The sequence below is a fragment of the Hyperoodon ampullatus genome, assembly GCF_949752795.1.
Source record: "Hyperoodon ampullatus genome assembly, chromosome: X".
NCBI classification, from domain to species: Eukaryota; Metazoa; Chordata; class Mammalia; order Artiodactyla; family Ziphiidae; genus Hyperoodon; species Hyperoodon ampullatus.
In genome coordinates, this window is record NC_136913.1 from 12,100,323 (window position 1) to 12,123,424 (window position 23,102).

A 23,102-nucleotide genomic window follows, 5' to 3' on the forward strand; every position below is an offset into this window, starting at 1 on the left:
CAAGAGCCACTCTGGAGAAGTGCAGGGTGTTTCCTAAAACATCTAGAAAACAGAGCTTCAGAGACTAGGGCACTTCCACTCATGGGCGTATACCTTGGGAAAACTGAAAAGTAACAAGACACAGCCACCCCAAAGTTTAGGGCTGCTGTGTTTACAAGAACCTCGACTTTGGTACACGTTAAATATCCCAGGAAGTTCAAATATGCAAAAAGAAGTTGTGGTACTTACGTACGATGGGATATCTTTTCAGCCATGAAATCAATGTCATAAGGCCAGTAGCAGCATAATGAATGGATTTAGGTACGATGATTCTAAGTGAAATAAGTCACAGAGAAAAAGAAACGCATCTTAAGATATCACTTATAAAGGGAATGTAAACATGGCTACACATGAACTGAATTAGAAAACGGAACAGAGTCTCACATTTCGAAAACACTCTAATGCCTGCTTAAGGGGAAAGGTGAGGTGGGGTGATGACCACCAGAGTTTGATGTTAGCACAGGTACCGTTCCATAAACCAAATATGTAATAGACAAGACCTGCTCCTTGCTCAGTGAACTGGACTCAACACCCCCTATTCACCGCAGAGGAATATATCTGACTAGAAAGAATCTTAAAACCTATGTACTGATATGTCTCCATAAGGGAATCAAGTGTGTCTAGAGCGGCATAAACACAGTAGTGTAAATCAGCTCAACCCCATTTTAAAAATAAATTTCAAAAATAAAACATAAAAACAGCGAAATCCTTACAAAATTCGTTCAGGGGCTCTGATGCAACCTGGACTGACCCCATCTACACCCACAGCTGGATGAGACATAAGGCTGGACACTTGGAGCTGAGAGGATTGGTGAGGTTGGGTGAGCAAATGCAGACCCTTTAAAGCAATAATCGTGCCACCCATCCCATGGGTCCCAACTCTCCAGGATTAAGGGAATCTTACTACATCTAAAACATGTATGGGAAACCCAGAGGATGGAACACTGTGTGATCGGAAAAGGTTTCTAAAACGCACCTCATTTTTCCTCTCCTCTTGCTCGGATTCGCCATTCCAGCCGCTTTACTATCAATCTCCCCACTTGCAGAGTCAGCGCCTTTAACCTCCTGTTTCGCACAGTTTGCAATTTGTGCAGAGGATGAAAGGGAAGAGGGGGAACCAATGAGAGACTAGCTGTAGGCATTTGGACGGGCACATGTCACTCTAATTTCCCGTTAGGAAGAAGAGCTAATCAATGGGTCAGCCTGTCGCCCCGGAAACACAATAGGGCCTGAAGAAATCCTACGATTTTGCAGACAGCTCACAAAAAAGCCAGTTGAAAAATGGAGCTCAGAGGCACAGCAATTCACAAACCTGCAGAGTTTTACAGGACAACTATCATCCACAAATCTGTTGAGGGAAGGCAACGAGGAGGACTTGAAAGCGAGGCAGAATTGCAGGAAACAGATTTCACGAGGTAGATTGGATTCGCCTTGAAAGCACATGAAAAGCGGCAGAAATTTGACAATGATGTACTTGGCCAAAAAGGGCGTTTGCGTTTTTACCTGAATATATATATATTCTGAGTCTAAGTGAAGCAAGTCACACAGAAAAAGAAACTAACCATAAGTTATCACTTATATAGGGAATGTAAATGTGGCTACACATGAACTGACTTACAAAACAGATCAGAGTCACACATTTAGAAAACACTCTTATGCCTGCTTAAGGGGAAAGGTGAGGTGGGCTGATGCATAAAACCAGAGTTTGAAATTAGCACAGATACCGTTCCATAAACCAAACATGTAATAGTGAAGACCTACTCGTTGCTCAATGAACTGGACTTAACACACCCTTTTCACAGTAGAAGAATATATGTGACTATTAAGAATCTTAAAAAGTATTTATTGATATCTGTCTGTAAGTGAATCAAGTGGGTGTAAAGCGGCATAAACTCAGCAGTGGAAATCAGCTAAACCCCATCATAAAAATATATGTATTCAGGAAGAACGCATACACCCTTCTTGGCCATCCAAACAAGCACGAATTGCAAATCAGCACTCCAAAGAAGTCTCACTTCGCATTTGTCAAAAGGGCCATCCTGGAAAAGTGGAAAACCAGAAATGCAGCACAGGCCATGGAGGAAAGGAAGCCTTGTTACGCTGATGCTCCATCAGCTGATGCTGTAAGTATTCAAAGCCACTCTGGAGAAGTGTATGTTGTTTCCTAAAACATCTAAAATACAGAGCTACAGAGCATACGCCACTTCCACTCTTGGGCGTATATCCTGGGAAAACAAAAAGTCGACAGGACACAGGCTCCCCTACGTTTAGTGCTGCTCTTTTTAGAAATGCCTCGCCTTGGGTACAACTTACATATCCTTGGAAGTAAAAAATGCATACAGAAGGTGTGGTACTTATGTACAATGGAATATTACTGAGCAATTATTCAGTGAAATAATGCCAGTTGCAGCAACTCGTGGAGTCTGAGATACGACCATTCTAAGTGACATAAGTCAGACATAAAAAGAGACTTATCATAAGGTATCGCTTATAGATGGTATGTAAAAATGGCTACACATGCACTCAATTAGAAAACAGAAACAGAGTCACACATTTAGAAAACACACTTATGGCTGCTAAAGGAGAATTTTGGGGTGGGGTGATGCATAAACCAGGAGGTTGGAATTAGCATAGATACGGTTCCATTCCATAACCAAAATAGGTAATCGACAGGACCGACTCTATAGCTCAAACAGCTGGACTCGGCACACTGTTGTCACCGGAAAAGGATATATAAGACTAGGAAGAATCTGTAAAATAATTTATTGATGTCTCTCTTTAAGTGAATCAAGTGGATAGATGTAGAGCAGGAAGAAAGACAGTATTGAAAATCAGCTATACCCCCTTATAAAATTAAATAACAAGAACAAAAAAAGACAGTGAGAGAGAGAGAAATTTTTACAAAATTTGTTCAAGGGCTGTGATGCAACCTGCACTGAACACGTCTAGACACAGAGCTAGATGGGACCTAAGGCTCTACACTCGTGGGTCTGAGAGGCTTGGTGAGGATGCGACAGCAAATGCAGCAATCTTTGAGTAATACTGCCTGGCCCCCATCCCATGGGTCCCATATCTCCAGGTGCAGGGGTCCCTTCCTACAGCTAAAACATGAATGGGACATCCAGAGGATGGTACATCATCTGTTCGGGAAGAGTTTGGGAAAGTCACCTCATCTCCACTTCTCCTGGTATTCGGGTTCCCAAGCTCCTTTCCTTAGCATCTCCCCACTTTGGGAAGGCAGCACACTCAACAGCCGGTTTTGCACAGCTTGGAATTTTCCGTGTGAAGAAGGGGAATGGGGGGATGCAATGAGACACAAGCCCTAGATGTTTGGACAGGCATATGCCACTCTAGTTTCCTAATCTGGAAGAAGAATTTCCCTATCCTTCAGGTGCCCCAGTAACCGGAATGGGTCTGTAGAAATCCTGCCCCTTTTTGGCTGCTTCCCTAAACAACAAGTTGAAAACTGGTGCTCAGGGGCACTGCAATTCACAAACATGCAGGGTTGTAATTGACACCTCTAATGGAGTCATTTCTTGGGCCAAGTATTCGTAAAGGCCTTGTAAGCAAGGCAGAATTGCAGAAAAGGGATTTCAAGAGGTAGTTTGCACTCGCCATTCAAGCACATGCAAAGCTGCTGAACATCGCCAATGATGCAGTTTGCCAAAAAGGCCGTATGCGTTATTCCTTAATATATTCAGGAGAAACCCTTACTCCATTTTTGGCCAACAAAACAGGCGGGCAATGCAAATTAATACTACAAAGAGGTATCACTCCACACCAGTCAGAAGGGCCAAGCTCACAAAGTGTAAAACCTGAAATGCAGGACAGGGCGTGGAGAAAAGGGAACCCTGACAAGCTGATGGTGGGAAAGTAAATTGCTAACAGCCACTGTGGAGAAGTGGGTGGTGATTCCTTAAAAATCTAAAAAACAGAGCTTCAGAGCATATGGCACTTCCACTCCTGGGCCTGTATCTTGGAAAAAACGTAAATTGACAGGACCCAGGCACTCCAAAATTTATGCAGCCCTGTTTACAAGAGCCTCTACTTGGAAGCTACCTAAACGTCCTTGGAAGGAAGACTGGATAAAGAAATTATGGTAGATATGTACAATGGAATATTACTCAGCCATGAAATGAATGGAATAAGGCCATTTGCAGCCACTCGGAAGGACACAGATACATTCATACTAAGTGGCATAAATCAGACAATGATAAATATCATACGATATTACTTATCGGTGGAATCTAACAATTGATACAAAGGTACTATCTTACAACAGAGAAACAGAGTCCCAGACTTAGAACACAAACTTATGGTTACCAAACTGGAAAGGTGTGTTGGAGGCATAAATCATGAGGTTGGAGTTAGTATATACATATTTACAGAGAGAAAACTTGTCATCAACATGGACCTGCTGGAGAGCACTTGGAACTCTTCTCAACACCCTTTAGTAACCTCAATGGGAAAATAATTCCAAAAAGAATATGTAGTCTTCTCTGTATAAATGAATCACGTGGGTGTATATCAAAAACGAACACAGCATGGTAAATCAACTATACTCCATTATAAATTTAAAGTTAAATTATAGAAAAGGAAAATGATCACTAAATTCGTTTAGTTGCGGTGAACATGCTAGTGTCACATCCCTGGACACAGACCCAATTTGGTCCCAAGGCTGGACTGTTGTGGGCCTGAGGACCTCGGGAGGATATGCCAGCTAATTCGACCCCTTGAACATGTAGTACCTGGTCCCCTCTGCATGGGATCACAATCTCCAGATCTAAGTGTACCCTCATACTACTAAACCAACCCTCTGACACCCAAAGGATGGTGGACTCTCTGGGCTGGATGACATTTGGAAAATCACCTGGTCTCAACATATCCTGGTGTTTGGGTTCCGACCTCCCGACTCCTTCGTTAGGGTCATCCCACTCTACAAGACAGAACCCTCAACAGGTGATTTGGCAGGGGTTTATACTTGTTTGGGGGATGAAGGGTAAGGGGGAAGAGGGAATGGGACCGAAGCCCTTACATATTTGGTCAGGCACATTCCACTCTAATTTAAAACCCAGGAACAGGACTTTCCCTACATCTAAGGTTGTGTCAGTAACCAGAGAGGGACGGTAGAAATCCTGCTGCCTTCTGTTTCCCATAACAACAATTCTAAAACTGGACCTTATAGGCACTGCATATTCACCATGCCTGGGGAGCTGTAAATGACAACAGCCCTCAAAAAATGTCTTGGGGTAGGTAATCGAAATAGACTTCAAAACAAGGCAACCGGGCCTCCCTGGTGGCGCAGTGGTTGAGAGTCCGCCTGCCGATGCAGGGGATACGGGTTCGTGCCCCGGTCTGGGAGGATCCCATATGCCGCGGAGCGGCTGGGCCCGTGAGCCATGGCTGCTGAGCCTGCGCATCCGGAGCCTGTGCTCCACAACGGGAGAGGCCACAACAGTGAGAGGCCCGCGTACCACAAAAAAAAAAAAAAAAAAAAAAAAAAAAACAAGGCAACCTTTCAATAACCCCTTTTCAAGGGGTAAATTTTACTCACACTGTTCAAAAAAAAGCACATACGAAGATGCTCACCATTGCTTTATGTTAGACAAATGCAAAGCAGATGTACAAAGAAGTATCATCTGGAACCACTCAGAATAGCCATCCTCACAATGTCTAGAAACAAGAAATTCTTCAGAGGGTGTGGAAAAAAGAGAAACCTACTACTTATTATTATTATTTTTTTAATCTGTGTTGGTTCCTCGTTGCTACGTGCAGCTTTTCTATAGTTGCAGAAAGGGGGCGCTACTCATCGTTGTGGTATGCAGCCTTCTGTTTGCGGTGGCTTCTCTTGTTGTGGAGCACAGGCTCTAGGCACACAGGCTTCAGTAGCTGTGGCATGTGAGCTCAGTAGTTTTGGCTCATGGGTTCTAGAGCGCAGACTCAGTAGTTGTGGCGCACGGGCTTAGTTGCTCTGTGGCATGTGGGATCTTCCTGGGCCAGGGCTCGAACCTGTGTCCCCTGAACTGGCAGGCGGATTCTTACCCACTGCGCCACCAATACTACGTTACTGGTGGCAGTGCCAATTGGTAACAGCCACTATGGAGCACAGAATGGAGGTTACCAGAGTAAGGGGAGGCGGGAGGGATAAACTGGAAATTGGGATTGACATATACACACCACTATATATAAATGAGATAACAAATAAGGGCCTACTGTATAGCACAGGGAACTCTACTCAATACTCTGTAATGACCTGTATGGGAAAGGAATCCAAGAAGGATTGGATATATGTATAACTGCTTCACTCTGCTGTGCAGCAGAAAGTAACACAACATTGTAAATCAACTATACTCCAAAAAATTTGAAATTGAAATGAAATGAAATGAAATGAAATAAAATAAAATTAAATAGAGCCACCAGATGATCCAGCAAGTTCACTCCTGTGCGCATATCTGGAGGAAAGCATAAATCGAAAAGACACATCTTCCCCAATGTTCACCGCAACACTCTTTACAATAGCAAAGACATGGAAGCAACCAAAATGTCCATCAACATATGAATATAGGTAAAGAATATGTGATACATATATATAATGAATATGACTCAGCCATAAACTAGAGGAAAATAATGCCAATTTCAGTAACATGGATGGACCTAGAGATGATTGTACTAAGTGAAGAAAGTCAGACACAGTAAGACAAATATTGTATGATATCACTTCTAGGTGGAACCTAAAAATTGATACAAATGAACTAACTTACAAAACAGAGGCAGACGCACAGACTTGGAAAACAAACTTATGGTTACCAAAGGGGAAAGCTGGCGGTTAGGGATAAATCAGGAACTTGGGGTAAACATATGAATACTACTATATATAATATAGATAAGCAACAAGGACCTACTGTATGGCACAGGGAACTCTACTCAATATTCTGGGAATACCTTTACCAGAAAAGAATCTGAAAAAGAATGAATATATGCATATGTGTAACTGAATCACTTGCTGTGCAGCTGAAATGAACACAACATTGTAAATCAACTAGACTCCAAGAAAATTTAAATTACAAAATAAAGAAAATCACCTATATTTCAAAAGAAAAAAAGAATTCCCATATATTTTTATGGCTTGATAGCTTACTTTTTTAGTGCTCAATATTATCCCATTCCCAGAATATATTAATAGTGTTTCATTTCATTCACCTATTGGAGGACACCTTAGTTTCATTCACATTTTGGCAATATTGAATTAGGTGCTATAAATATCCATATGCAAGTTTTCGTCTGGAAGTATGTTTTAAACTACTTTCAGTAAATATCCATGAGGACACTTGCCGGATTGTACAGTAAGGGAATGTTCAATATTGTAGCAAGTGTCAATCAGAATACCGAAGTAGCTGTATTATTTTTCATTTCCACCAATAACAAATGACATTTCCTATTGTTCCACATCCCCTACAGAATTTCTTCTTGTCATTGTTCACATTTCAGCCATTCTAATGGCTAAAATTGTATGAATTGTATTGTTAATTTGCTTTTTGATGGCAGCATGTAATCTGAATTATTCTTCTGTATACTTATATGCATAGTGTCTATTTTCTTTGGTGAGGTGTCCGTAAAGTATATTGGTCCACATTTTATTTAGGCTGCTTTCATTTTTTTCTACCCAATCTGTATTTGTTTTATTTATTTTTGTGCCTTATTGCATTAGCAAGGACTTGCAGTAAAATATGGAAAAGGAGTTATGAAAGGGGACATCCTTGCTTTTACCTGAACTTAGTGGAAAAGCTTCATGTTTTTGACCACTAATCATGATGTAAGATAAAAGTTTCCTGTAGATCTTTGTTATCAACTTGAGAAACCTCCAGTCTATTTCTTTAACTGAGAGTTCTTATGAAGAATGGGTGTTAGATTTTTTCAAAGGTCTTCTGAATCTTTTGATATGCTCATGATTGTCTTTAAGGTGTTGATATGATGGACATAATTATTTGATTTTAGAATGTTGAACCAGCCTTGCATACCTGGGATTATTCCCTCTCATTCATTATATAAAATTCTCTCAAAATATTGTTGGATTCGATTTGTTAATATTTTGTTGAGGATTTTTGCATTGATGTTCCTGAGAGATATTAGTCAGTTTTCTTTACTATTCATATGTTCCTCTAAGCTTGGATGCTGTGGATTTAGTGTCAGACATTCATTTGGGGAGATTCTCAGTCATTTTTTAAAAAAATATTTTCTGTTCTTTCTTATCTTTATTCTCCTCCTGCCATACCCATTATGTATAGGTCACAGCATTTTCATTGTTCCACAATTATTGATTACTCTGTTCTGTTGATTTCTTTCCTGCCCATTTTCTCTTTTCTTTTGAGATTTAAAGGTTTCTCTTGATATGTCTTCGAGCTCACAGATATTTCTCCTCAGCCAGCTCTTTGACTGCTAAAACAAAATACAAGAGACTTGGTATTTTATAAACAACAGAATATTTTTGTTTTCTCATAATTGCTGAGGCTGAAAAGTTCAAGAACAAGTTACCAGGGGCTTCCCTGTTGGCACAGTGGTTAAGAATCTGCCTACCAATAAAGTGGACACGGGTTCGAGCCCTGGTCCGGGAAGATCCCACATGCCATGGAACAACTAAGCCCGTACACAACAAATACTGAGTCTGTACTCTAGAGCCCACAGGCCAGAACTACTGAGCCCGTGCTCCGCAACAAGAGAAGTCACCCAATGAGAAGCCCGCACGCTGCAACAAAGGCCCAACGCAGCCAAAAGTTTAATTAATTAATTAATTAATTAATTTAAAAAAAGAACAAGTTGCCACCTGTATCTGTATCTGGTGAGGGAACAATATCTGGTTCATAATGTGGGTCTCCTCGCTCGGCAATGATATCATGTGATGGGCATGAGATCTTCTGTGTGCTACATTTATTAGCTCACTAATCCCATCTTTGAGGTCTCTGGCCTCATGACCGAATCACCTCCCAAAAGCACCACCTCCTAATACCATCAACGTGGGAGCTGGGTTTCAAAATTTTAAAATGAGAGGTACAAAATGTTTACACCATAACAGGGACCACAGAGTTAACTGATTTTTCCTTTCATGTTAAAGGTTTGCACATTTATATTTATTATATAATCACAAAACCCTTGGGGTTTTTTTTTTTTTTTTGGCGGTACGTGGGCCTCTCACTGTTGTGGCCTCTCCTGTTGTGGAGCACAGCCTCCGGACGCGCAGGCTCAGCGGCCATGGCTCACGGGCCCAGCCACTCCGCGGCATGGGGGATCTTCCCGGACTGGGGCACGAACCCACGTCCCCTGCATCGGCAGGCGGACTCTCAACCACTTCGCCACCAGGGAAGCCCCCCTTGTTGTTTTTTTAAGATTCTTTTCCCGTATATGCCAGTACACACCATTGAGTAGAGTTCCCCGTGCTATAAAGCAGGTCCTTAACAATACTTACCTATTTTATATATACTAGTGTGTATAGGTCAGTCCCAATCTCCCAATTTATCCCTTCCCCACTTATCCTCTGGTAACCATAAGTTTGTTTTCTATATCCATGACTCTATTTCTGTTGTGTAAATTAGTTCATTTGTACCTTTGTTTTTTCCTTTTTTAGATTCCTCATATAAGCAATATCAAATGATATCTGTCTTTCTGTGTCTGACTTGCTTCACTCAGTATAACAATCTCTAGGTCCACCCATGTTGCTACAAAACCCTTAATTGTTAAGGATAACTCTCAAGGTTTTCCAGTATCATCAGCAATTCTTTCTGGCAGACATGTGACAACACTTTTTAAACAGGGATATTGAGACCAAGGCTCCTGACCTGCAAACAAACAAAACATCCTTTATATAGTAAAAACTTTGCACATCAAAGGATGAAAGCACTTGGTCTAAATCCCTTTGCACCCACTGCTGACAGAGGGCAGAGGAATTTGACTCACTAATCTTCCTTACGTGCACTTCCTCCTAATGGGTTATTCCATCTAAAACTTATAAGAAGCGGGAATGCATCATGGAACACACCAATCTCTACTACAGATTCTGAAGCAGCGAAAAAACAAAAACAAAAACATGATGAATCCATCCAAAGGGTACTGTCCACATTGTTACAATAGTTTCCCTCACACTGTGAACCCTTTTCAAACCCTATCCCTTGAACCTACTTTTATTTTTTTCAACAAAAATAATGTTAATCTGCAGTCACACGCTCCAGTAATATTACACTATCCCTTGTGCAAGTATGTAGGGATTCGAGGAGCTATGGGAGGCTATCATGAGAGGTTCCCTAGAGTAATCAGGACATTTCATTTAATGTTGGCTCTTCTCCCTAAATGTCTGCTGTCCTCTTCTTTTTGTAGCTACTACCATTGAGAAAGTGACCAAGATAAGGCCCTTCTCTTTTCCTGCCCATGAATGCAGCTGTGATTAACCCCACAGACCTTGGTGCTTCCAGAATCCCCTGAAGCTACTGACTCTCCATGCATGGCATGACATAGTTAAGGATGGTGACGTGTATATTTGTATAGAGCATGCTATAAAATTTTCGAGTCCTCCCTTCCTCATAATTCCAAAGAATAGATTTCTTTGGATTTCTGCTTAATGCTGCTGGAGTTGGTACATAAGTTGAGGGAGGTATCAGGGCACACCAAAATAGAGGGTAACTGCACAGAAAATACAAGCGGGTATATTTCTGTGTAGTTTCAAGCAGCTTATATGCTATACCAACCATGTTGACATGTTGAGCCTTCCTCTTTCTACTAGTAGTACAACAAACATAAAGGATATTTAGGCTGCTTGTTTTATCCCCACCTCTCTCAACTGATCTGCATTCACATATAGGACAATGAAGGATCCTTTCTACCATCTTAACCAATACTTGAGAACTAGAAAATGTCCAGGTTTTTCCAGGGATTATTTTCATATTCCCCAATCAGGCCTATGAAAGAACCTTACCTATTGTGTTTAATGAAGTCATATCACTGACGGCATCCCATCATCAACAAAACTGGAAAGAATTTTGAAGTGTCTTAGATTTTACCATATTTGAAATTCCAATATTTTAGCCTGACACGTTTTTGGATTTTAGAAAAAAATATTTTAAATGAGACAAAAAATCATTTTTATGACACAAAAAGACAGCAAGAGTTTTATATTTTTATCTGTTCCACTTGCACACAAAAGTCTCACGGGGTTATGTAAAGCACTCCTGTTGGGTGCTGTCCATGTAAAGCTTAGGAATCTTAAGCTTCAGTTATCTGAAACTTTTAAATTAGGATGCAAGCAATCCTGTCCAACATTTGAGCAGAGCAAGACACTGTCTTTATTTTATTTGTCAGGTAAGTAATCTGTCTTTTGCCCCAAGGAGAGAAACAACTGGCATCTTCCATCAATGTGTTGTACAAAAATCTTTGAACACAGAGTGCAAGCAGCGGCTGATACAAGATGTGAAAAAAATATGAGAGACCCTTGTGGCATTTTTTCCTAACTTATTGCAATCTCCCATTTAAAATGTGGGAATAATCAATCTTCTGAGGAAAAAGGCCCAAGGAAGGTTTTTGCTTCTGTGGAATAATGGGATTGCTAAAGATTTCAGGAGGCAAGACGAATTAGTGAGAATGACCATGAGAAATCAGAGAAAAGTCAGATCCATGGATGAAGTGACGTTTACCTCTGTGAATCAATGAGAAGTAGGAGCAAATGAAAAGAAAGCTGAATACAACATTTTCTGAATAAATGTAACCTTTCAGCTGTCATAGAAAAATTAATACTCACTATGATACAACATATTTAGTTTAGAAATTAACTTAAATTTAAATCTTAATAATTAGATTTATTGAAGAAACAAAAAACATATTTATGGTTTAGAATAAATAATGTGTTCTGCTACAGATAAGAAGACTACATAAATAAATAGAAATAAGACTAAATAAATAAATAAATAGGAAAATAACTAATTCGATATTATTAACATTAAAAACTGACACTCGGGCTTCCCTGGTGGCGCAGTGGTTGAGAGTCCGCCTGCCGATGCAGGGGACACGGGTTCGTGCCCCGGTCTGGGAGGATCCCACATGCCGCGGAGCGGCTGGGCCCGTGAGCCATGGCCGCTGAGCCTGCGCGTCCGGAGCCTGTGCTCCGCAGCGGGAGAGGCCACAACAGTGAGAGGCCCACGTACCACAAAAAAAAAAAAAAAAAAAAAAAAACTGACACTCATCTAAAGAAAGAGAAAGAGAGACAGAAAGAGAGAAGAACTCATAGCAAGCATATATTTAAAATTCCTAAATAAGAAGTCTTCAGATATTAAAAAAATAATAATAATGTCTTCAATAAGAAGATAATGTAATAGCAAAAATGGGGAAAATATACCAAAAGATATTTCAAAACAGAGAGTACAGAATGTTAAGTAAACATATCAAAAGAACTTGGCTTCTTAGTAGTCAATTAAATGAAAAAAAAGTGATACCTGGAATTATCACTCGCCAACCAGAAAGTTCAAATGAAAATGACAGGTATTATCAAGCTTGACAAGAATGTGTATAATCCTTGAATCTCATTCACTGCTGCTGAGGATGAAAAATCATACAAATGAGTGAAGTAAGTCAGAAAGAGAAAGACAAATACCGTATGCTAACACATATATACGGAATTTAAGAAAAAAAAATGTCATGAAGAACCTAGGGGTAAGACAGGAATAAAGACACAGACCTACTAGAGAATGGACTTGAGGATATGGGAAGGGGGAAGGGTAAGCTGTGACAAAGCGAGAGAGCGACATGGACATGTATACACTACCAAAAGTAAAACAGATAGCTAGTGGGAAGCAACCGCAGAGCACAGGGAGATCAGCTCAGTGCTTTGTGACCACCTAGAGGGGTGGGATGGGGAGGGTGGGAGGGAGGGAGATGGAAGAGGGAAGAGATATGGGAACATATGTATATGTGTAACTGATTCGCTTTGTTATAAAGCAGAAACTAACACACCATTGTGAAGCAATTATACTCCAATAAAGATGTTAAAAAAAAGAAAAATCATACAAATATTTTGAAAATATTTAGAAATATCTAAAAACATAAACTCATGAAAGCTATGACTCGAAAATTTCACTACTATATGTATACTGAACAATAATTTATACACACACCACCAAAGCTCAAGTTCTAGAATTTTTATACCAGTGCTATTCTCAATAGACACAAACTGAAAATCACTCATATTGTAATACACATTGGAATAAATTAATAGTTAAATATTTACACTATGGAATCCTATGCAACAGTGGCAATGCATGATCCCAACAACAGGCAACCATATAGGCATATTCACAAGCAACATAAACTAAAAAAGCCCAATCCAAAAGTGATTTTACTGTGCCATAACATTTATATAAAATACAAACTACAGGTAACATGATCTTTTTGTTACATAGAAGAACAATATTAAACCTTAAGGGGAGTCACTAGAATGGGACCAGGGGGCCTCTGAGTATCTGGCAATTTTCTGTGTCTTTATCTAGAAGCTATGTATAGAGTGTATTCAGATTCTGAATTTTCTGTAATTTGTCATTTCCTTACAAACCATGCATGTTTTTAGTTCTTTTTTATACATAACAAAAGTAAAAATGATAGACTAGGGAAGTTAATTATATTAGCACTTTCATATCCATGCTTTTCAAGGTGGAAGTGAAAGGTATTAAATACTTGACATTGTGATTACTTCTTAAAAGTAAGGTGAACATTTGAGATTAATAAATAAGACATACTTCTTCATATATAATCCTCAAACAGGAGGGGTAGAAAGGAGTATTATTTTTTTTATTTAATACAGAATCGATAAGATAGAAAATAATGAAAACAGACTAGGTTTAAAAAAGAGCACACTGGACTTCCCTGGTGGCACAGTGGGTAAGAATTTGCCTGCCAATGCAGGGGACAGGGGTTCAATCCCTGGTCTGGGAAGATCCCACATGCCACAGAGCAACTAAGCCCGTGTGCCACAACTACTGAGCCTATGCTCTAGAGCCAGCAAGGAACAACTATTGAGCCTGAATGACACAACTACTGAAGCCCATGTACCTAGAGCCCATACTCCACTACAAGAGAAACGACCACAAGGAGAAGCCCGTGCACCACAACGATGAGTAACCCCAGCTTGACACCACTAGAGAAAACTTGTGCAGCAACGAAGACCCAACACAACCAAAATAAATAAAATTAAATCTTTTGACTTCTGAGCTGACTCACTCACGTGGCTGTAGGTAAGAGGCCTCAGTTCCTTGCCACATGGATCCCTCCTTAGGGCTGCTTGAATGTCCTCATGACATGGCAGCTGGCTTACCCCAGGATGAGTGATCTAGCAGAAACCAAAGCAGAAGCTGCAATGTCTTTTATAACTTTGGAAGCTGCACTTTGTCATTTCTGCAATTTCTTATTAGTTAAACAATAAGCCCTTTTCAAGTGCAAGGAGCCACACAAGCACATGAAGACTGGGAGATAATTATGGGATAATTAGGGCCATCTTGGAGGCTGGCTTCCAAAGTGGCTGACTAGCCAAAGACTGAATTTTGTTTTCTACACTTCTGGAGAGAAAATGGTCAGTGAATCTCATAGGTGGTCTTTGAGATGTAACAAAGCTACCTCTTGCTCTCACCCACAGCCGTGTAGCCGACAGGGTCTTGGTTCTCCGGCCGGGTGTCAGGCCTGTGCCTCTGAGTTGGGAGAGCCGAGTTCAGGATATTGGTCTACCAGAGAACCCCAGCACCTTGTAATATCAAACGACGATAGCCTCCCAGAGATATCCGTCTCAATGCTAAGACCCAGCTCCACTCAGAGACCAGCAGGATCCAGTGCTGGACATCCCATGCCAAACAACTAGCAAGACAGGAATGCAGGCCCACCCATTAGCAGAGAGGCTGCCTAAAATCATAATAAGGCCACAGACACCTCAAAACACACCACCGGATACGGACCTGTCAACCAGAAAGGCAAGATCCAGACACACCCAGCAGAACACAGGCACCAGTCCCCTCCACCAGAAAGCCTACACAACCCACTGAACCAACCTTAGCCATGGGGGACAGACACCAAAAACAACGGGAACTACGAATCTGCAGCCTGCGAAAAGGAGACCCCAAACACAGTCCCCAAAGACAAATGAGAAGACAGAGAAACACACAGCAGATGAAGGAGCAAGGTAAAATCCCACCAGAACAAACAAAGGTAGAGGAAATAGGCAGTCTACCGGAAAAAGAATTCAGAGGAATGATAATAAAGATGATCCCAAATCTTGGAACTGGAATGGAGAATGTACAAGAAACATTTAACAAGGACCTAGAAGAACTAAACAGCAAACAAACAATGATGAACAACACAATAGATGGAATTAAAATGCTCTAGAAGGAAACAATAGCAGAATAACTGAGGCAGAAGAATGGATAAATGACCTGGAAGACAAAATAGTAGAAAAAACTACCACAGAGCAGAATAAAGAAAAAAGAATGAAAAGAATTGAGGATACATATCCAGAGGTATCCTGAGATACCTCTGGGACAACATTAAACACACCAACATTCGAATATAGGGGTCCCAGAAGTAGAAGACAAAATGAAAGAGACTGAGAAAATATTTGAAGAGATAATAGTTGAAAACTTCCCTAATATGGGAAAGGACATCATTAATCAAGTCCAGGAAGTGCAGAGCATCCCATACAAGATGCAACCAAGGAGAAACATGCCAAAACATATATTAATCAAACTATCAAAAATTAAATACAAAGAAAAAATATTAAAAGCAGCAAGGGAAAAACAACAAAAAACATACAAGGGAATCCCCATAAGGTTAATGGCTGATCTTTCAGCAGAAACTCTGCAAGCCAGAAGGGACTGGCAGGACATATTTAAAGTGATGAAAGGGGAAAAACTACAACCAAGATTACTCGACCCAGCAAGGATCTCATTCAGATTTGACAGAGAAATTAAAACCTTTACAGACAATCAAAAGCTAAGAGAATTCAGCACCACCAAACCAGCTTTACAACAAATACTAAAGGAACTTCTCTAGGCAGGAAGCACAAGAGAAGGAAAAGACCTACAATAACAAATCCAAAACAATTAAGAAAATGGTAATAAGAACATACATATCAATAATTACCTTAAATGTAAATGGATTAAATGCTCCAACCAAAAGACAGAGACTGGCTGAATGGATCCAAAAACATGACCAGTAAATATGCGGTCTACAAGAGACCCACTTCAGACCTAGAGACACATACAGATTGAAAGACAGGGGATGGAATAAGATATTCCATGCAAATGGAAATCAAAAGAAAGCTAGAGAAGCAATTCTCATATCAGATAAAAAAGACTTTAAAATAAAGACTATTACAGGAGACAAAGGACACTACATAATGATCAAGGGATCAATCCAAGAAGAAGATATAACAATTGTACATATTTATGCACCCAACATAGGAGCACCTCAATACATAAGGCAAATGCTAACAGCCATAAAAGGGGAAATGGACAGTAACACGATCATAGTAGGGGACTTTAGCACCCCTCTTTCACCAATGAACAGATCATCCAAAGTGAAAATAAATAAGGAAACACAAGCTTTAAATGGTACATTAAACAAGATGGACTTAACTGATATTTATAGGACATTCCATCCAAAAACAACAGAATACACTTTTTCGCAAGTGCTCGTGGAACATTCACCAGGATAGATCATATCTTGGGTCACAAAAAAAGCCTTGGTAAGTTTAGGAAAATTGAAATCATATCAAGTATCTTTTCCGACCACAGTGCTGTCAGACTAGATATCAATTACAGGAAAAGAACTGTAAAAAATACAAACACATGGACGCTAAACAATACACTACTTAATAACCAAGAGATCGCTGAAGAAATCAAAGAGGAAATCAAAAAATACCTAGAAACAAATGACAATGAAAGCATGAAGACCCAATACCTATGGGATGCAGCAAAAGCAGTTCTAAGAGGGAGGTTTATAGCAATACAATCCTACCTCAAGAAACAAGAAACATCTCAAATAAACAAGCTAACCTTACACCTAAAGCAATTAGAGAAAGAAAGAAAAAAAAACCCAAAGTCAGCAGAGGAAAGAAATCATAAAGTTCAGATCAGAAATAAATGAAAAAGAAATGAAGGCAACAACAGCAAAGATCAAAAAAACCTAAAAGCTGGTTCTCTGAGAAGATCAACAAAATTGATAAACCATTAGCCAGACTCATCAAGAAAAAAAGGGAGAAGACTCAAATCAATAGAATTAGAAATGAAAAAGGAGAAGTAACAACTGACACTGGAGAAATACAAAAGATCATGAGCGATTACTACAAGCAACTCTATGCCAATAAAATGGACAACCTGGAAGAAATGGACAAATTCTTAGAAAAGCACACACTTCCAAGACTGAACCAGGAAGAAATAGAAACTATAAACAAACCAATCCCAAGCACTGAAATTGAGACTGTGATTAAAACTCTTCCAACAAACAAAAGCCAAGACCAGATGGCTTCACAGGCAAATTCTATCAAACATTTAGAGAAGAGTTAACACCTATCCTTCTCAAACTCTTCCAAAATATAGCAGAGGGAGGACCTCTCCCAAACTTATTCTATGAGACCACCATCTCCCTGATACCAAAACCAGACAAAGATGTCACAAAGAAAGAAAACTACAGGCCAATATCACTGATGAACATAGATGCAAAAATCCACAGCAAGATACTAGCAAACAGAATCCAACAGTGCATTAAAAGGATCATACACCAAGATCAAGTGGGGTTTATCCCAGGGATGCAAGGATTCTTCAATACATGCAAATCAATGTGATACACCATATTAAAACACTGAAGGATAAAAACGATATGGTCATCTCAATAGACATAGAAAAGGCTTTCGACAATATTAAACACCCATTTATGATAAAAAAAAACCCTCCAGAAAGTAGGCATAGAGGGAACTTTCCTCAACATAATAAAGGCCATATATGACAAACCCACAGCCAACATCATTCTCAGTGGAGAAAAAGTGAAACCATTTCCACCAAGATCAGGAACAAGACAAGGTTGCCCACTCTCACCACTATCATTCAACACACTTTTGGAATTTTTAGCTACAGCAACCAGAGAAGAAAAAGAAATAAAAGGAATCCAAATTGGAAAAGAAGAAGTTAAGCTCTCACTGTTTGCAGATGACATGATACTATACATAGAGAATCCTAAAGATGCTACCAGAAACCGACTAGAGTTAATCAATGAATCTGGTAAGGTTGCAGCATACAAAATTAATGTACAGTTATCTCTTTCATTCCTATACACTAAAGATGAAACATCTGAAAGAGAAATTGAGGAAACACTCCCATTTACCACTGCAACAAAAAGAATAAAATACCTAGGAAAAAACCTACCTAAGGAGACAAAAGCCGTTTACTCAACAAACTATAAGACACTGATGAAAGAAATTAAAGATTACACAGATAGAGACATATACCATGTTCTTGGATTAAAAGAATCAACATTGTGAAAATGACTATACTACCCAAAGCAATCCACAGATTCAATGCAATCCCTATCAAACTACCAATGGCATTTTTCAGAGAACTGGAACAAAAAATTTCAAAATTTGCATGGAAACACAAAACACCCTGAACAGCCAAAGCAATCTTGAGAAGAAAAACAGAGCTGGAGGAATCAGGCTGCCAGACTTCAGACAATACTACAAAGCTACAGTAGTCAAGACAGTATGGCACTGGCACAAAAACAGAAATATAGATCAATGGAACAGGAGGGAAAGCCCAGAGATAAATCCATACACATATGGTCACCTTATTTATGATAAAGGAGGCAAGAATATACAATGGAGAAATCACAGCCTCTTCAATAAGTGGTGCGGGGAAAACTGGGCAGCTACAGGTAAAAGAAAGAAATTAGAAGATTCCCTAACACCATACACAAAAATAAGCTCAAAATGGATTAAAGACCTAAATGTAAGGCCAGACACTGTAAAACTCTTAGAGGAAAACATAGGCAGAACACTCTATGACATCAATCACAGCAAGATCCTTTTTGACCCACCTCCTAGAGAAATGGAAATAAAAACAAAAATAAACAAATGAGACCTAATGAGACTTAAAAGCTTTTGCACAGCAAAGGAAAACGTAAACAAGACGAAAAGACAACCCTCAGAATGGGAGAAAATATTTGCCAATGAAGCAACTGACAAAGGATTCATCTCCAAACTTTACAAGCAGCCCATGCAGATCAATATCAAAAAAAAACAAACAACCCAATCCATAAATGGGCAGAAGACCTAAATAGACATTTCTCCAAAGAAGATATACAGACTGCCAACAAACACATGAAAGAATGCTCAGCGTCACTGATCATTAAAGAAATGCAAATCAGGGGCTTCCCTGGTGGCGCAGTGGTTGAGAGTCCACCTGCCGATGCAGGGGACACGGGTTCGTGCCCCAGTCTGGGAAGATCCCACATGCCGTGGAGCGGCTGAGCCAATGAGCCATGGCCGCTGAGCCTGCGCATCCGGAGCCTGTGCTCTGCAATGGGAGAGGCCACAACAGTGAGAGGCCAGTGTACCACAAAAAAAAAATGCAAATCAAAATTACAATGAGATATCACCGCACACAGGTAAGAATGGCCATCATCAAAAAAAATCTACAAAAACAACAAATGCTTCAGAGGTGTGGAGAAAAGTGAACCCTCTTGCACCGTTGGTGGGAGTGTAAATTGATACAGTCACTATTGAGAACAGCATGGAGGTTCCTTAAAAACCTAAAAATAGAACTACCACTACCATATGACACAGCAATCCCACTACTGGGCATATACCTGGAGAAAACCATAATTCAAAAAGAGTCATGTTCCACAATGTTCATTGCAGCTCTATTTGCAATAGCCAGGACATGGAAGCAATCTAAGGGTCCATCAACTGATGAATGGATAAAGAAGACGTTGCACACATTCAATATAAAATGGAATATTACTCAGCCATAAAAAAGAAATGAAATTGAGTTATTTGTAGTGAGGTGGATGGACCTATAGTCTGTCATACAGAGTGAAATAAGTCAGGAGGAGAAAAACAAATACTGTATGCTAACACATATATATGGAATCTAAACAAAAAGAAAAAAAATGGTTCGGAAGAACCTAGGGGCAGGACAGGAATAAAGACGCAGACATAGAGAATGGACTTGAGGACATGGGGAGGGAGAAGGGTAAGCTGGGATGAAGTGAGAGAGTGGCATGGACTTATATATACTACCAAATGTAAAGTAGATAGCTAGTAAGAAACAGCTGCATAGCACAGGGAGATCAGCTCAGTGCTTTGTGACCACTTAGAGGGGTGGGATAGGGAGGGTGGGAGGCAGACGCAAGAGGGAGGAGATATGGGGATATATGTATATGTATAGGTTGTTCACTTTGTTATAAAGCAGAAACTAACACACCATTGTAAAACAATTATAGTCCAATAAGATGATATAAATAAATAAATAAATAATTTATGCCCCCCCCCAAATTAAATCTTTTTTAAAAATAAATAAATAAAAAAGAGCACTCAATAACATGGTAACTCTAAACCTAAGTATTTTCAGTACTATAGTAAATGTAACTGGATTAATATCTCCTATTAAAGTGTGATTTTTTATATTATGTGCAACTAATTTTTTTTCACAATATACAGGTGAAATAAAAGAATTACATTAGAAAGGAGAAAACATTCCATGTATTTTAAAATGATAAAACAATAAGCATATAATATCATGCTTATAATAAGCATATAATAAGCATATATAATATCATATGATATATAAGCATATATAAGCATATAATATCATGCTTATAATAAGCATATAATAAGCATCTTAGATAAAGTAGTCTTTAAGTTCAGAACAATTTGTCATTATTGTAATTAGTATTATTAGCCCAATTTTTTAAAAATATTTCAATACTTTTTCTATTTGAAAAAATATTTCAATATTTTTTTCTTCACTCTTTTGTGGTCTAATACATGGTAAGTATTTAGGTGCTAACATAACCTAAAAATATATGTTGTTTTTTTACAGCTGAACAAAACTGAATCAAGAAGAAATAGATAACTTGAACATACTGATCACTAAAAGCAAAATAGAATCTGTAATTTAAAAAAACTCCCTACCAACAAAAGTCCAGTATCAGATGGTTTCACAGGCAAATTCTACCAAATATACAAGGCAAAACTTACACTGATTCTTCTCAAATTCTTTGAAAAGATTGAAGACTAAGGAATACTTCCAAAGACATTCTATGAAGCCACCATCACGGTGATATCAAAAACAGATGGGGGGGGGGAACTTCCCTGGTGGCACAGTGGTTAAGAATCCATCTGACAATGCAGGGGACATAGGTTCGAGCCCTGGTCTGGGAAGATCCCACATGCCGCGGAGCAACTAAGCCTGTGTGCCACAACTACTGAGCCTGCGCTCTACGGCCCAGGAGCCACAACTACTGAGCCTGATAGCCACAACTGCTGAAGCCCACGCACCTAGAGCCCATGCTCTGCAACAAAAGAAGCCACGGCAATGAACAGCCTGTACATCACAATGGAGAGAAGCCCCCACTTGCCGCAACTAGAGAGAGCCCGTGCACAGCAACGGACACCCAATGCATCCAAAAAGAAAGAAAGAGAGAAATTTACTAAACAAACAAACAAACAAACAAACAAACAGATGGGGACTTTTCTGGTCGTCTATCAGTTAAGATTTCACCTTCCAGTGCAGGGGGGGAAGTTTCAATCCCTCATGGTAGAGCTAAGATCCCACATGCCTAACAAACAACAAACCAAAACATAAAACAGAAGCAATATTGGAACAAATTCAATAAAGACTTAAAAAACACACAGAGAAAGACACTACCAAAAAAAGAAAATTGCAGGCCAATATCTTTGATAAATATAGATGCAAAAATTCTCAACTGAATATTAGAAAACCGAATCCGACAACACATAAGAGGATCATACACCATGACCAAATTTGATTCTCCCCAGTGTCACAAAGTTGATTCAACATATGCAAATCAATCAACATGATACAACCCATCCACAAAGGAAGAACACAAAACAAATGATCATTTCAATAGATGCTGAAAAAGCATTTGAAAAACTTCAACATCCATTCATGATAAAAACACTTACCAGGTCTTCCCTGGTGGCGCAGTGGTTCAGAGTCCACCTGCCGATGCAGGGGACACGGGTTTGTGCCCCGGTCCGAGAAGATCCCACATGCCGTGGAGCGGCTGGGCCCGTGAGCCATGACCACTAAGCCTGCGTGTCCAGAGCCTGTGCTCCGCAACGGGAGAGGTCACAACAGTGAGAGGCCTGCGTACCGCAAAAAAAAAAAACACACACTTACCAAAGTGGGAATAGCAGAAACATATCTCAACATAATAAAAGCTATTTATGACAAACCCACAACCAATATAATACTCAATGTTCACAGGCTGAAAGCCTTCCCCCTAAAATCTGGAACAAGACAAGGATGCCCACTCTCACCTCTTCTCTTCAACATAGTATTGGAAGTCCAAGCCACAACAATCAGACAAGAAAAAGAAATAAAATCTAACCACATTGGAAGGGAAGCGGTAAAGTTGTCATTATATGCAGATGACATGATAATATATACAAAGGAAACTCTAAAAGTTCCACACAAAAACTACTAGAACTGATAAACAAATTCAGAGCAAAGTAGCAGGATACAAGATTAACATACATAACCTGGTTGCATTTCTTGGTTTTTCTTTTTCTTTTTTTAATTTATTTTGGCTGCATTGGGTCTTCATTGCTGTGCACAGGCTTTCTCTAGTTGTGGCCAGTGGGGGCTAGTCTTCATTGTGGTGCACAGGCTTCTCATTGCAGTGGCTTCTCTTGTTGCAAAGCATGGGCTCTAGGCATGCGGGCTTAAGGAGTTGTGGCACGTGGGCTCAGGAGTTGTGGCTCACGGGCTCTAGTGTGCAGGCTAAGTACTTGTGGTACACAGGTCTAGTTGCTC

The 23,102-nt window shown here is 39.7% G+C and overlaps 1 long non-coding RNA gene across 1 annotated transcript; it reads right to left on the reverse strand.

Annotated features, from left to right (window-relative positions):
* Positions 1-1,015: 1,015 nt before the first annotated feature.
* On the reverse strand, positions 1,016-23,095 carry LOC307068976. Its single transcript, XR_013811478.1, has 3 exons — positions 22,824-23,095; positions 22,250-22,432; positions 1,016-1,104 (listed from the first exon to the last, which is right to left on the reverse strand). It is a non-coding gene; the product is annotated as an uncharacterized lncRNA (long non-coding RNA).
* Positions 23,096-23,102: the final 7 nt, after the last annotated feature.